The sequence below is a fragment of the Solanum verrucosum genome, unplaced genomic scaffold (assembly GCF_900185275.1).
Source record: "Solanum verrucosum unplaced genomic scaffold, falcon-dt-bn FXZP01000115.1, whole genome shotgun sequence".
NCBI classification, from domain to species: domain Eukaryota; kingdom Viridiplantae; phylum Streptophyta; class Magnoliopsida; order Solanales; family Solanaceae; genus Solanum; species Solanum verrucosum.
The window spans coordinates 2,580,421-2,595,554 of NW_026020680.1; positions in this window are offsets into that span (position 1 = coordinate 2,580,421).

Sequence of the window (15,134 nt, forward strand, 5' to 3'; positions counted from 1 at the left end):
GAACATCTTCACATTATATGTCACGCCCCGAGCCTACACCCTGGATGTGGCCGGCATTCGAAGACCATTGCTGGTCCCCAAGCGAACCCTCATCCTGGCTGACTCCAAGCGGAAGACTAACTTAAGCATACAAGAGCTTAAAACTGAATAAGAGTTTATAAACTCAACTTTACAAATCTTTAACTCAAAAGAAAACTCTGTCTAATATAATATATATACAACTCGCCCTAAAAGGCAACTTTAGTCTTCAAAACATTTAACAAAATAAATGAAGAAACTTCTGAAACTCTATTGTCTATCTATAAAGCCTCTAACTGATAAAGATGGAAGCCGGGACAAGACCCACGACCTCTTAACAACCGATACAACTGAAAGGTAAATGAAATCCTCCAGAAGCAAAGAGGCTTGTCATAGCTAACTGGAACTCCCGGATGTATCAACGAATCTCCTGTTGATGATCCTGAATACCTGTGTCTGCATCATAAAAAGATGCAGGCCAAATGGCTCAGTACGTGGAATGTACGAGTATGTAAGCTGGAAAGCTAAACAACATAGGCTAGAAGAAAAGTTGGAATAAACTGAATAACTTACCTCTTTTCAAACTTTCTCAACTCAAGGAATACTCAAAACTACTCAAACTTACTCAAATCAGAAGATAGATACTGGACTCAGAGACAGATACTCAACTCAAAGATATATACTCAACTCAAAGATAGATACTCAACTCAAGATAGATACTCAACTCAAGATATATACTCAACTCAAAGATATATACTTAACTCAAGATATATACTTAACTCAAAGCTACTTAACTCAAGGATACTCGACTCTTGAATAACTGAACTCAACCTGACTGACTTCTTTCAATATAAGGCAATTTAAAACAAGTGCGATATAAAGAAAGACTGTTTAAAACATGCTATAAACTCTGTGTGTATACAAGGATACAATAAGCCTGAGATGTATATAGAAATACAATTGAACTGATGTATATAAAATACAATAATTTCTGTGTATAAAAATACAATAACTGCTGTGGGAGTTTCTCTAACCGACAACCATCACATAAGAGCTATAGTGATGATACAGCGATCGACCTCACGCTGCCAGAGCATCTTATACCCGGCCAAAGGTATAAGACCTGAACTGCCTAATGGATCCACTAGTCTAATATGAAAAGGATTCATCTAAAGAGTATGATCCTTTTCTACCCATGGTGGCTAACATGGTTCTATGGGGGCTGTGGGTTCTTTGAACGCTCCCCCAATTCGGTGCTCGATACTACTCCCAAAAATGTACTGGCTCTTATGTTTTTAAAACATATTTATTCCTGCTGATATGAGATAATTACTCAAAAACTAGCCCGAAGGCTTTTTTGGAAATCTCAGTTTCCAACCTTGTTTAAATGTAAAAATATTTCTTTAAAACTTCTTTGGGAATACATAGTTCCCTAATAACTTTGAGAAATGAACTCAACTCTAAACTCTTTACTTTACTTGAACTCTTGGCTTGATGTGAAACTCTTAACTTAACATGAAACTCTTAACTTTTGACTTGACTTGAAACTCTTGACTCAACTTGAAACTCTTAACTTAGAACTCTTCATTCTTTACTTAACTTGAGCCTTAAAATGAAGTTAAAACGATCAATGAAGACTCTTGGAAAACCTTAAAGACTTGTTTTGACTTACTTACTTCTATACTTGACTTCACTTGACTTTGAAACTAACTTCACTTGACTTTGAAACTAACTTCACTTGACTTGGAAACTAACTTCACTTGACTTGGAATCTAACTTCACTTAACTCTCCTTGAATTGGAATTATGGATTCAAGGGTAGTGATTTGTGTTTGGAAGGACCCCATGATGTTAGGAATAATTTAGGACAGCTAGACTTAAGAAAAATTTTGAAATTTAATTCTGAAAACAGAACAGATTCTGTTCACAGAGGGAACACAGCTGCAACGCAGACTTGCTTCAGGCAAGCTGCCCAACTTTTCTCCTTCATGTTGCCAACTCTAAACTCTCTTAACCTCAAAGGTTCTTTTCCCAAACACTTGGGGTCATAAACCCCTCAACATACAGTGGATTCCACTAAAAAACGCAACCAGATCCTGTCCCAAATCAGCAAGAACTTCAACAACACAACCAACAACTTCAACAACCAAAATACATCTTTTCTTGGAATTAAAAACAAGTTGGTGTGTGGGGGTATGAACCAACCAACACTAAGGATCATAAAATCCCTCAATATACAATAGATTTCAGCTCAAGAACACAACCAAATCATGTCCCACAACCAACAATAACTTCCACAACACAACTAACAACATCAACAACAACTAACAACTTCAACAACAACTAACAACTTCAACAACTTCAACAACAAATCCAATCTTTTCTCAAATCATAAAATGATCTTGGTGTGTGGGGGAAAGGATCAACCCACACTAAAGAACTCACATACCTGATTAGGGATCACCCCCGACGAAAATCCACGACGATCCTTAGCTTCTTCTTCTCTTTCTCCTCTTCTTTTCCTCTTCTTTCTCTCTTATCTTCCAAGCCCTAACTCTCACTCTTACTCTCACTCTTTAAAATGGGACAAAAATGATCCAAACATCAGTCTAACACCTCAATATAACCCAAAGAAAAGATTAGGGAAAAGACCAAAATACCCTTAAAAATTTTCGGACTAAACAAACTGCACTGTGCGACTGTGCCAACAGCCCAAATTCCAAAGGGTATAACTCACTCATACGAACTCGGAATCAAGCAAACTTGGTGGCGTTGGAAATATCATTCCAAGGGCTTTCCAGACATAACTGGAAATTTGCCTAAATCACTCTGAGCTAGGATTTACGACTGCTCAAAGTTGACCAAAAACTCACTTTTTTTCCATAGCCAAATTTTCCAGATTCTTTCCAAAATGACTATTTCCAATTCAACTCTTCTTGGAACTCAATGTGCTACATCTAGGGATCTTAACTTAACACTCAAGAAATTTTATTCCTCGGTAAAATTTCACTCCACATGAAGGACGGCTCGAGTCTTAGTTCGAAAAAATTCTCTGGGGTGTTACATTATAGCTTCACACAAACTTTACATATAGCTTTATATGTGTATAATAATACAACACTATAATAGCACTCATATAATGCCCTTCATAGCCTCAATTTACAATAATACGATATTCTAATATTATACAACAACTTCACCAATGCCTTCATGGCTACAATTCACAATAATACCACACAAGAATACGATATAACACTTCCACCAAAGGTGGATTCAACCTACCAACAACAATCAATTTAATAAAGAGAGTTCAAGCTTTCTTACCATAATCCAAAGCCATAGCCAAAATCACCAAAATCCAAACAATCACCAATATTTCACCCATAAGGCTTACCACCCTTATTAACAATTAATCATGAATAAACATTAAACAACCCAAGAGATATCAATACAATTCACTTTACACCTAATTCCATCAACTTTGAATTTATAGAAAAAGACCCACTTCATAAGCAAATTTAGGAGTTTAGGGAAATCATGGGTTCTTCAAGGAATTCCATATGAAATCATCTTAAAAACATTAATCAAACATTAATTCATCAATATAATGGCTTAGAAAACATTTTTCCAATGAACCCATGCTTAGATTAGAATTTGAGATTTTTGTTCTTTGAAACATTTTTTTTTTTGAAACTCTTTTGATTGGACTCCTTGAAAGAAAGATTGATCAAGGATAAAGGGTCACCATACCTCTAAGTTGAAAACCCACGAAAATTGAAGAAGAAAGAACTCGAAATCTTCAACCCTAGCTCCAACTTGACCTTGACCTTCAATGGTTTCCAGAGAGAACCCTTTTTTTTGAAAGATGAATTAGAACAATACCTTTTTAAAAGTTTTAATACCATATATAGTTATTAGAAATAAAATAAAATATACCCACTTCTTAATTTAACTAAAATTAATATTTACGAAAACGCCCCTTGCCTACATGGACCTACCAAATAAAACTAAGGCAAAGTCCAATTTTTTTTAAGAAAATTTCATAACTCCAATTTATGCTTAAACTTTAAAAATTCATACGTTAGGCTCTAGTTTCACCTATCTATTTTTAGGGTCGCTATATCTGGTTTGATTCATAAGCTTCTTCTATAGCTTCGTAATCCTTGTTTATCTTCTGCGCAGATCAATCCTCACGATCTGGGCTCTGATACCATGTTAATTTTCTTCTTCTAAAATAGTATGATATTCATGTTGAGAGCATTTGAGATTGAAAGAGAAAAGAAGATATTTTCATACATCTGAAATGTGAATTACACGTGGTTTTATAAAGCTAGCTACAATGTGAATTACACGTGCTTTTATAAAACTTGCTACAGTGAAGTTAGTTATAACTAACTACTATCAACTAACTAACTACGCCTCTAGCCATCGTGGGTAGAAATGGTCATACTTTTTAGATGAGACCTTGATGCTTTTTAGCATAGACTAGTGGATCCACTTAGTTGAGGTGTTCTATATCCCGGTACGTTATAGGATAGTTCTGGCAACGTGGGCGAGACGTTGTATCATCACATTAGCTCATAGTAATGGTTGTCGGTTAGAGAAACTCCTACAGAATTCTATTACTTTATTATATGAGTAAATTGAGTTGTTATTACTGTTTTAAATATTTTATATAAACAGCACCTCCACTGTTGTTTTATTTTGCATTTGAGTTGAGTATCCACGAGTTGAGTAAAACTAAGGTAAGTGTTCTTTTCATATTCATTTCAAGCTTATGTCGTGTTTAGTTTTCCCCTCGCATGTTCGTACATTCAATGTACTGACGCCATTTGGCCTGAATCATTTTATGGTGCAGACACAGGTAACCATGATCAGCACCCAGCGCCTCGTTGATCCAGTTGAGCACTCAGAGTCAGTTGTTGAGCCTCCTTGCTTTTTGGAGGATTCCTTTTTAATTGCTTTGATTAGTTAGTTAATTAGGATGTCGTGGGTCTTGTCCCAACGTCCATCTCAGTTGTTAGAGGCTTCATAGACAGTTAGGTAGTTCATTTTGTCATTATCTTGTTATTGACTTATGTTCAGATTTGAGTTGCCACTTTGGCTAAGTTAAATGCTTATTTCTAAAACATTCTGAGTTTAGTTTGAGACAGTTGAGTTATCTTGCATTTGAATTATCTTCTTAATGCTTAAAGTCTTCAGCTGAGAGTCTAGCCAAGCCAAGGGTTCACTTAGGGCAAGCAATGGTTCTCGAGTGCCAGTCTCGCCCAGGGTGTAGGCTCGGGGCATGACAACAAACCTCCCAAGGTATATGTTCCCAACTCTTCGAGTTGCCCACAACTTGAAGACAACACTCTTAATTCAGTTTATAACTCACTGAACTAAGATTACATCAAGATTCAATTTCAAAGAAAAAGTTCTAATACATAAACTCTGCAGAAGGACCTGATTTTTTGATGTGATCCTTTAATCCGCTGGTAGCACTTGCGAAGTCAATTTCTCAATTGCCTTTTTTGCTATATAAGTGCACAAGTATTCTGGATGATTTCATCTCTATTTAAGCATAATTTCTTCATAGAGTTATTCTTCACTTCAAATTCCTAATTGATTTGAACTCTCTTTACTTAGAGTTCTACTTCAAGTGAAACTCCTTGCTGAGTTCTACTTCAAGTGAAACTCGTTGCTTCTTTAGACTCCTTCAAATCAAATTCATTGATTTTTTTGTGTTGTAGTCAAACTCCGACTCTTTAATTGAGCACTCACGTGAAGAGTTCTACTTCAAGTGAGACTCTCTCTTTTACTCAAACTCTTTACCTCTTTCTTCTAGGGGTTTACAAAACCAAATCGAAAACCGAACCAAACTGCAAATCGGGCCAAATCGAAAAAAATCCGACTAGTGGTTTGGTTTGTCTTGGTTTGGTATTGAAAAAAAACCTAACTATATCTGGGGTTGTTTGGTTTTAACTAAAAAAAACCACCCCGAGACCAAACCAACCCGACATTATATATATAATTTTAAAATTTTATTTTATATAAAAATATTTACTTTGATATAATTTTAAAATATTTCTTGTACTTTTTCATAGTTTTTATCTTTATAATATATTATTTCAAGTTTGAAACTTAGAATTCTGAATGGTCCGATAAAGATTATAGTCGACAGATGTTGGTAATTATAATAAAGTTTAAATCAAAATCAAATTAATATTAATGCAAAAAGAAAATCAATTCAACACTAAGAATGACAATAATATTGAATATTTGTTCTTTAGTTTTACATTGGTTTAGATAATTAAAATACATAATCTAACTTTAATTTCCTTTAATATTTAGTTATGTAACTAATACTTTTTGAACTTAGTTTAGCTTGATTTAGTACTTTAAAATTATGATCATTTTACTTATGACTTGTTAATTTGCAATATTTGTTTTACGCGATTTCATTATTATTATTTTTGTTGGATATTTTCGTGTCATTAATCATATAATATTTTGTGTTATTTTTTTAAGAAACATCTTAGATAGTTGTATTTTGGTAGGACTAAAGAAATATTTGAAGTACAACTAAATTATATGTTTGTATGAATACTTTACCGAAAAAACCCGAAACAACCCGAAAACCCGAGGTTGAAAAACCCGAGTTTTATTGGATTGGTTTATAAATTTAAAAATTCGACACAAATGATTTGGTTTGATATTTGAAAAACCCGAACCGACCCAGCCATGTAGACCCCTACTTTCTGCAAATCAAACTCATTCTTTTGTTCTTTGTGATTCATCACTTCTTTGTTTCCTTGAGTTTTATCATGAAATTAACATTATCGATTTCTTGATATCTGCACTCTTATCTTTATTCATTTTTAAAAAAATTCCAAATTCAACTATTCATGACAGTGTAACTTTAAAGGATGTTGACTGACGTGATTAATCTTTCTTTGTCAATCATCAAAACTACATAAACTCCAACAGAATATGACAATAAGCACCTTAAAAATAAAAAATAACTTCTCTAATAATAATAAAAAAACAAATGGTATTATTTATCTTTTCCAATGTTCAGAACCTTACAACCACCAAAACCTCACACTCAAACCCCCTCCACCCTAAACTAAACCCCCTCCACTATCACTTCACATATATTTTTTTTAAATTTCCACCCGCACCACACCAAACATCCCTGCCCCCCTCCCCCGAAAAAATTAAACCTCAGCAATACTCTATCTCCCGTAGGTATTAAGAAAACACTAGCGAAAAGTGATACCATTATGATCAAGTCTAAACTGATCAGAAAGTATTTTCGGAGTTGAACATAAGAGAGGAAGGATTTGGAGAGAGAGTGAGCTAATTTGGAGTGAAAGAGTAAATTAGTGCTATAATTACGTGGATAGTGATTTATTTTGGACTATTTTTAAGGAATGATCTAACTAAGTGTATCTGACTCCAAATTTGGTTCATAATTAATAAATAGTGGGATATTGTAATTGTTTGAAATCTAAGATTGGTTTAGTCGATATAGTACATATGTATATTTAATATATAGTAATAATCTTTCACTATTTTTCACTAGTATAAATTTAATTCTCACACTCTTTAACCTTCATATTTTCTTAACCTTTCGTATGCTTACGTGAACACGATAAATAGAATAAAAACTCATATATATGGTTGTAGATCACCCGACAAAATTGGTAAACAATGAACAAAATAACCAAATTTTCAATCTTTTCAATATTTGCCTAATATTGGTGCAAAGGGCTCTTATCAAGCGGACAAAAGCTACTATCATCCATTAGTAGACTTTTATTTTAAAAGTTAATTTGGGCATGAGGTCCATTTTATTAACGCCTTAAAAAGACCAATAATTCAAGCATACAAATAAAGTCACTTGATCTGCCCAAACCAGCCCATCAGGTTATACATACAATACCCTATACAGTAGGGTTTCCTAATTAGTTCACTTAGCTCTTTCGACTTTTCCATCTTCTCCATTTCCTTCTCTCTGACCGCCGCTTGAATATGTTCACGATGGTGTTCTTCCACGCTAAGTTCTTGATTCTTCTTCTTTGGATAATCAACATCTTTCATGACCAACGTTCTTTGTATATTGTGACTTGCAGCTTCCAAAAGGTTTGTTTTCCTTTCCCTTATTTTTGTCCCCTAATCTCCTCTTTCTAGCTGAACAATATTTTCTTGCAGGTGTACTCTCTGGTGTAGGTTGATGCCGAGCTTGATAGAGAGTGTAAGCCTTGCATTTGAGCTTTGTAGATCTGTGTAAGTACTGCTCAAACTCTATCTTTTCCATCCTTCTTTATGCAACTAACACCTTGTGTTTTCCAGATGAGGTCGAGTAGGAGTAAACCAGTTGGCTCTCGTACTTTTTCGTCCCGATTTCTCCGCTGGATGCACGCTTTGGATTCAGAGATGACTCTTTAACTCTCGACTTTTGTTGGTCCCTATATCACTTTTTGCTGGCTGTCATAGCTTAGGAGTAGTTCCTGTGCAGTTTTTTTCCTCCAAAAATAGATAAATCTTCCCCGTATATAATATAGTTGTGGAACGCTGTGGCTTTAGTGTTGTAACTAAGCATGTTGACAATTGTTATTGTTGTATATTCTCTTTGTTTTGATCCTAACTGATGGGACCTCATGTTTATCAATGTTAAGAATCTTTTTTCCTAAACTTGGAAGTTGATGAAAGTAATGAAATACCATCTTATGCTCTGTATTAATTGTCATATTTTCTATGAAATCTGCTAACTGATTTGCTTCTCTAAAAATATGCCAAATATGTACATTTATTTGCTGCATTATTTCCTGAATGTCTTCCACTTTCTCAACGATCTCCCATGGAATTCTCCAATTTCCACTAATCATGTTTTTGAGGCTAATGAGTCTGTTTCTAGTCTCACTTGCCTTAAACCATTTTCTAAACAAAACTGTAATGCCTTCCACGCTGCAGTTACCTTTGCTTCCATATTGGTGGTCTCACCTATGCTATGAGCCTCCGCATATACAAGATCTCCATTCATGTCCGTTATACAGTACCCATATGAACTCTTCCCTGAATTCCCTTTGCTAGCTCCATCCGTATTGCATGTCACCCACCCTTCTCTTGGTTTCATCCATCTGACCACTTAGTAATGTAGTGCTGCCCTGTAATTCTGTAAAATCTCCACCATTTGTGGCCAATGGTATGTCATTATTTTAATCCATGGAAATTTTATCCTTACTAACTGATATATTATCAATTGACACTGATAATACATGTTGTAAGTTGTTTCTTTTCCATGTTTTTTTTAAAATTTCTCTGCTTCCACAATTCCCACATAATGACTGCTGGAACAACTTTCAGGATTTGTTCTAACTTGTTTGTCGCCTTGTGTTCCCACCATTTGAAAATGAGTTGTTGTAAATTCAACTTATTTATAATAAACATGCACATGACGCAAATTGCTTCAATAGCTTTTGGGCTATGGGAGCTGTTAGTAATAGGTGATTCATAATTTCTATTACCCCTTTCATGCAACAGTAACATTTGGACACCACTGATATTTTCATCTTCTTAAGATTATCATATGTGACAATCTTCCTCCTCCATACTCTCCACAAAAAGAAACTAATCTTGATTGGCATTCCTCTAATCCATATGTACCTTCTCCATTCCTCTTCTGCCTTTCTACCTCTCATTAGGTGGTACGCTGATTTAAAAGTAAAGAGACTAGTCGTATTACCACTCCATCAAGCCTTATCAATGTCAACCTCCGATGATTTAGGCATGATGGTTAGGATTATATGCTCAGCTGTCTCCTCTGATAAAATACTTCTTAGTTTTGGCTCATCCCACACTCTATTTATGATGAAGTCTTTTACTTTAAGTTTCTCTGGTGCTAGATCCCCTTCTGTATAGTATAGAGCTCCTTGCCTAGTCCAGTTGTCAAATCAAAATCTGGAATTTCTAGCTTTTATTTTCCACCAAATGTCTTTTTCCACTTTCTTCTTGGTTGTGATCATTTTCCTCCATACTTGTGAAGCACCTAAGCTTGTGACAACCACAAGATGTAATTTCTTACAATATTTATTCCATATGTACTCTGCCCATAGTGATGTTGTGAAAACACGAAAGTTCCACCAAAGCTTAGCAAAAAGGGCTTTGTTTACATCATGTAATGATCGAAAGCCAACTCTTCCCTCTACCTTTGGATAACTGGTGACACCCAATTTTGGACCTCCACATTATATATTAATCGCCGAGCTTCTTCAATTTCAAACGATTTAAAATAATTAGTCTTATAAAATTTCAAAAAATAATAATAATAATAATATGTAATGTAGTTTGCAAGTTATTTCAAATAGTTTGTCGTTTTATACTTTTTTAAATAACGCATATGTTCTATATAAATATGTGTCTAATTAGTATATTCTATGAATATTCGAAAATCATCTCAAAAATATTTTATTTTAATTAAATATTTGGTTAATCATTTTTAGTTATATAATAGATTATTGTTAAATTAATTAGTTTATAATTAAATTAATTATTTTATTTCGTTAAGATTAAGAAGCTCGTTAATTAATTAGTATTAATTCGTCTTATTTAATTATTAGCCAAATTTATTAAATTTGATCAAGTTGGCTAAGCCTTAAATTTAAATTGCCTACCACAATAATTCCTAGCCAACCCAATATTATAATTCCTAGCCAACCCAATATTATAATTCCTCCCAGCCCATTCCAACCAAGTAACCCAACATACCCGGCCCATCCTCCTTTAATCCATAACCTGACTCATTTCCAATTCACAATTGAAACCCAAAATTTCTCCAAACGTTCTTAATTCCAAGCGGCGTGAAAACGACGACAACGATGGCCAGCTACACGACATGAGACGAGCAGCAACTCAGTACTGTACCAGCAGTACTGTTCCAGCAGTTGGAGCAGGCACGCGGCTGTGCCCATTTCCTCTTCCGGAATGGGACGAAATTTGAAGGAAAGGTTGTCTAGCTTGAATGGTGAAAGAATTTTTGAAGTTTGAATTCAGAATGGGCCTCGTTTCACCCGTTTTTTGCCCTAATCTCATGGATAAATAGTTCCATATCCTTCATGGTTTTGGAGGGGAATTTTTTTTGTATTTGGCTTCCATTGATATAGAGAAATAGCTTAAAGGAAAATATATATAAAAAAAACACATACGAAATAGACACACAAAATAGAGAGTCGAAGTTAAGCGAGAGTCAGTCTTCTTAAACCATATAATTTGGAGTCTAGATTTCGGGTCTCTTTCCAGTATTTTGCTCACCAAAGCTCATCGGCATTTGATTCAAAGTGGTGGAAGCTTCTTCGTGTTTAGCTCGCCCCGTCCCGTTTGCTGCTCCGAAAAAGGTAAACTCCTTCCCAGTCTTCATCCGAGTTCTGTCAATGATCTGTGTGCCTTAATCGTAGTCCGAATTTATGCCCAGTTCTCTTTGGCATCCCTTTTGATGGGTCGACTTCATATATTCATTAGTATTGCTATCGTCTTAACTTGTTCTTGCTCATTATATGTGCCCTGTAGCGAATCATTTTGCTTAAACTCTTGATTTCGTTCTAAGTGTTTTTCTGTTAGCATTTGGAAGGTCAGTATTTTCATTTGTTTGATCTGCATCACTGTTTGTTAAACTTGGAAGTGGTATGGTTGTCCCCTGTTTAGTAGAGTATTAATTTAGCATGAGATTTCTTCAAATGTGGTGCCTTTATTTGTTTCATCTCGCGTCCTTGAGCGACAATATTAGTTTATAATCATTGTGGCCACCTCCGGAATTTCTATCGTATTCGTATATTTGTCCTCCTGCTCGCTATTTGCAAGGTTACGAGAATCATGTTTATTCCATTGGCTTTCTGTTAGTCATCACTAATATTTGGTCTTTGATGTTTATTTTGGCTCATTTTTGTCTAAATCAGAGGGTCCATAAACGAATTTTATCATATCCTTTAGTTGTTAGAAAAAGGATTTTAAGTGGGATATTTTATTTTTTATTTTATTTTGGTAGCGTTGAATGGTCACATTTAACAAATGGCTTGACCAACTGCTTCCTTCATTTGAGTTTGTTTTCTATTTTCTTTGTTATTATCCTAAGCATGATAATTGTTTATTTTGAATGTTTTGAGTGGAGTCTGTTATGGGTATTACTTTGTTCACATATGCATTTGTTTTGGTCAATTAAGTTAGTTGGATGATAGCTTCATTCATTTTATTTTGGTTTGATATACCAATTTATTACTTGCTCAAGTTCTTTTTCCTTGATTAACTTGTTTTCTTTTTCTTGGTATCATGTGAGCTTGATTTGAGTCCATAGCGGATTTTCCCCCCACCACATTCCGAGAGCGAGCCATAAAGGCTCAGATCCTTTCAGTTGAGTTAATCGGGTCGGCGAGACTGATGAACAGGTGTCGGGAAATCCAGACAAGGCTGAAAATTAAATTTTCAAGCTTCGAAAGAGTAAAAAACAGGCTGATATGCCTGCGGTATACACTGATATACGGGCAGAAAATACCATATACAGGGAAAAAACGTGAAAATATAGGTGGAAAACGTGGAAATACTGAGTTAAGAGAAAATTACAGGTTCGGGAGTTCGAGAATTGATGGTATACGTGGCGTATATACTTGGTGTATATCATCTGGAAATGGAAAAATGGGTCAAAAGACAATTTAATTGGATTGGGGCCAAAGCCCAAATCTAATTATCTCCTCTCCCTCTCTTATTATTTATATTGTGTTATTTGATTAACGTTGATCATTTTATGGTTTAATTTAATTAAATTCCCGTAGATAGCCATTTCATTTTTATCTTATTCAAATTAAAATATCTATGTTTTATACTTAGCGCTATTTTATTTAGTCTTGTCACTTAAATTATTCCCCCTTTAGAAAATTTCCCTTTAGTTCATTCCCCCTTAGGATAAATAAAATGATAAAATAGTAATAGTAATAAATAAATAAATAAGTTAAAGTAAGTAAGTTCTTTACTTAGTTAAATTCTAAAAATAATTAGTTAAAATAAATTATTTTTTTTACTTAAGTTAAAATTTCAAAATTAGTCAAAATCATTTTTAGTCAAATCGTCGGTCAACCGCAAGTTAGCGGGCATTCCGAGGGCCTAACACCTTCTCGGAATGTATATTGAACTTCGAACCCATTTTCAATTGATTTTATCTGTTTAAATCTTTTGAAAACCGTAAGTATTTTTTCTTGATTTTTTACTAAAAATTAAGTGGCGACTCTGTTCTTTTGAAAATTCGATTTCTCTTAAATCATAAGTTTAATCGTTTTTCGAAAACTCAGTCATTTTTCCCTTTACTTTATATTTTTAAATAAAACAATAACATAATTCTCCCCATGCCACCCAGTGTTTTCCTTTAATTCCTCCCAAATTTCCCCAAAAAAAATTAGCAAAAATCTGGTGTATTTGATCAAACACTTTTTTGGGTGGGTTTAAAGCTAATAACATATACACAGGCATAGATTGGAGCACATTGTTGATAAGTATCCATTTCCACCAAATGTCAAAAATTTGTTATGCCACATTAAGATTCTTTTGACAATTTTCTGGACCATTTCCGCATAATAGATCGATCTCCTCCTTCCATAGAACACTAGACAACCCAGATAGGTAAAATGAAAATTACCTTGTTGTATCTCTGTCAACCTTCACATTCTAATAGCTACTATCAACGGAGTATTTTCATGAAGGTAAAAGAAACTCTTTGATTTATTAACCTTTTGCCTAGAAACCATTTCATATTCCTTAAGAATCCTCATCATTTTGATTATTGACCCTCTCTCTCCTGACCCAAATAGAATTGTGTCATCAACATAGGATAAATGATTTATTTTAGGACTCCACTTCGGAAGTTCATAACCCTTTATTGTCTCATCCCTATGCAAGTTGTTTAACCCTCTAGTAAAGACTTCTGCAACAATTATGAATAAAGTAGGTGACAAATGATCACCCTATTTCAAACCTCTTGATGATTGGAAAAAATCATGATTAATGCCATTTACTAGCACTGAATACCAATTGTTAGACATTATCCCCCACACCATATCTATAATCATCTTAGCAAAACCAAATTTTCTCAACACTTTTGTGAGAAAAATCCAAGAAACTCGATCATATGCCTTTGTCATATCTAGCTTCACCACCACATTGTTATTTATCCTGTTAATATCTCTTATTATCTCCTGAGCCAATAGGATATTCTCTGTAATGCTCCTTCCTTTAACAAAACCTGATTGGTTTTGATATATGATTTTTGGTAGAACTAATATCATCCTCTCATGTACCATTCTAGAGATAATCTTATTTATGAAAGAACTAAGACTTATGGGTCACAAGTCTGTAAATCTCTTGACTGATTCTTTCTTGGGTGGCAACACTAAATTTGTATGGGTTCTGAACTTGGGGAGCTCTTGCCCACAAAAAATACCACATTTGTGATGTCTTCCCCTACTACCTCCCAACATGATTGAAAAAATGCCCTGTAAATCCATCTGGACCACATGCGCTACTCCCACTTAATGCAAAAACCACTTGTTTTACTTCCTCTTGGTCTGGAGTTTTTGTCATTTCTGCACTATTCTCTGTTGTGATGCACTTGGGGATATGATCAATCATTGTGTAATCCTCTGTTTTATTCTCCTCTAAAAATTGGTCTCTGAAATACTCCACTGTTGCATTCCCAATTTCGCAATTGGATTTGAGACCCACTCCCTATTATGTGATTATCTCAGCAATGTGAAGTTTTTTCCTTCTTCCTTTCACATATGAATGAAAAAACTTGGTATTCATGTCTCCTTCTTTGAACCACTTCATCCCCGCTTTTTGCCGCCAAAACTCCTCCTCCAATCTAAAATATTTCTTTAAATCAGCTTCAACCTTACTTAATGCAGCCCTGTTATCTGCAGATGAATATATTTACAGTTGCACTTCCTTTACTTTTATAATATCCTCTAATGTGGCAATTTGTTGAAACACATTGCCAAAAACCTCTTTACTCCACGTGGATAATGCCTTTTTTACCTTTTTCAATTTAGCATGTAATTCAAGAAATGGATTACCAACAAAATCAATCTTCCAGCT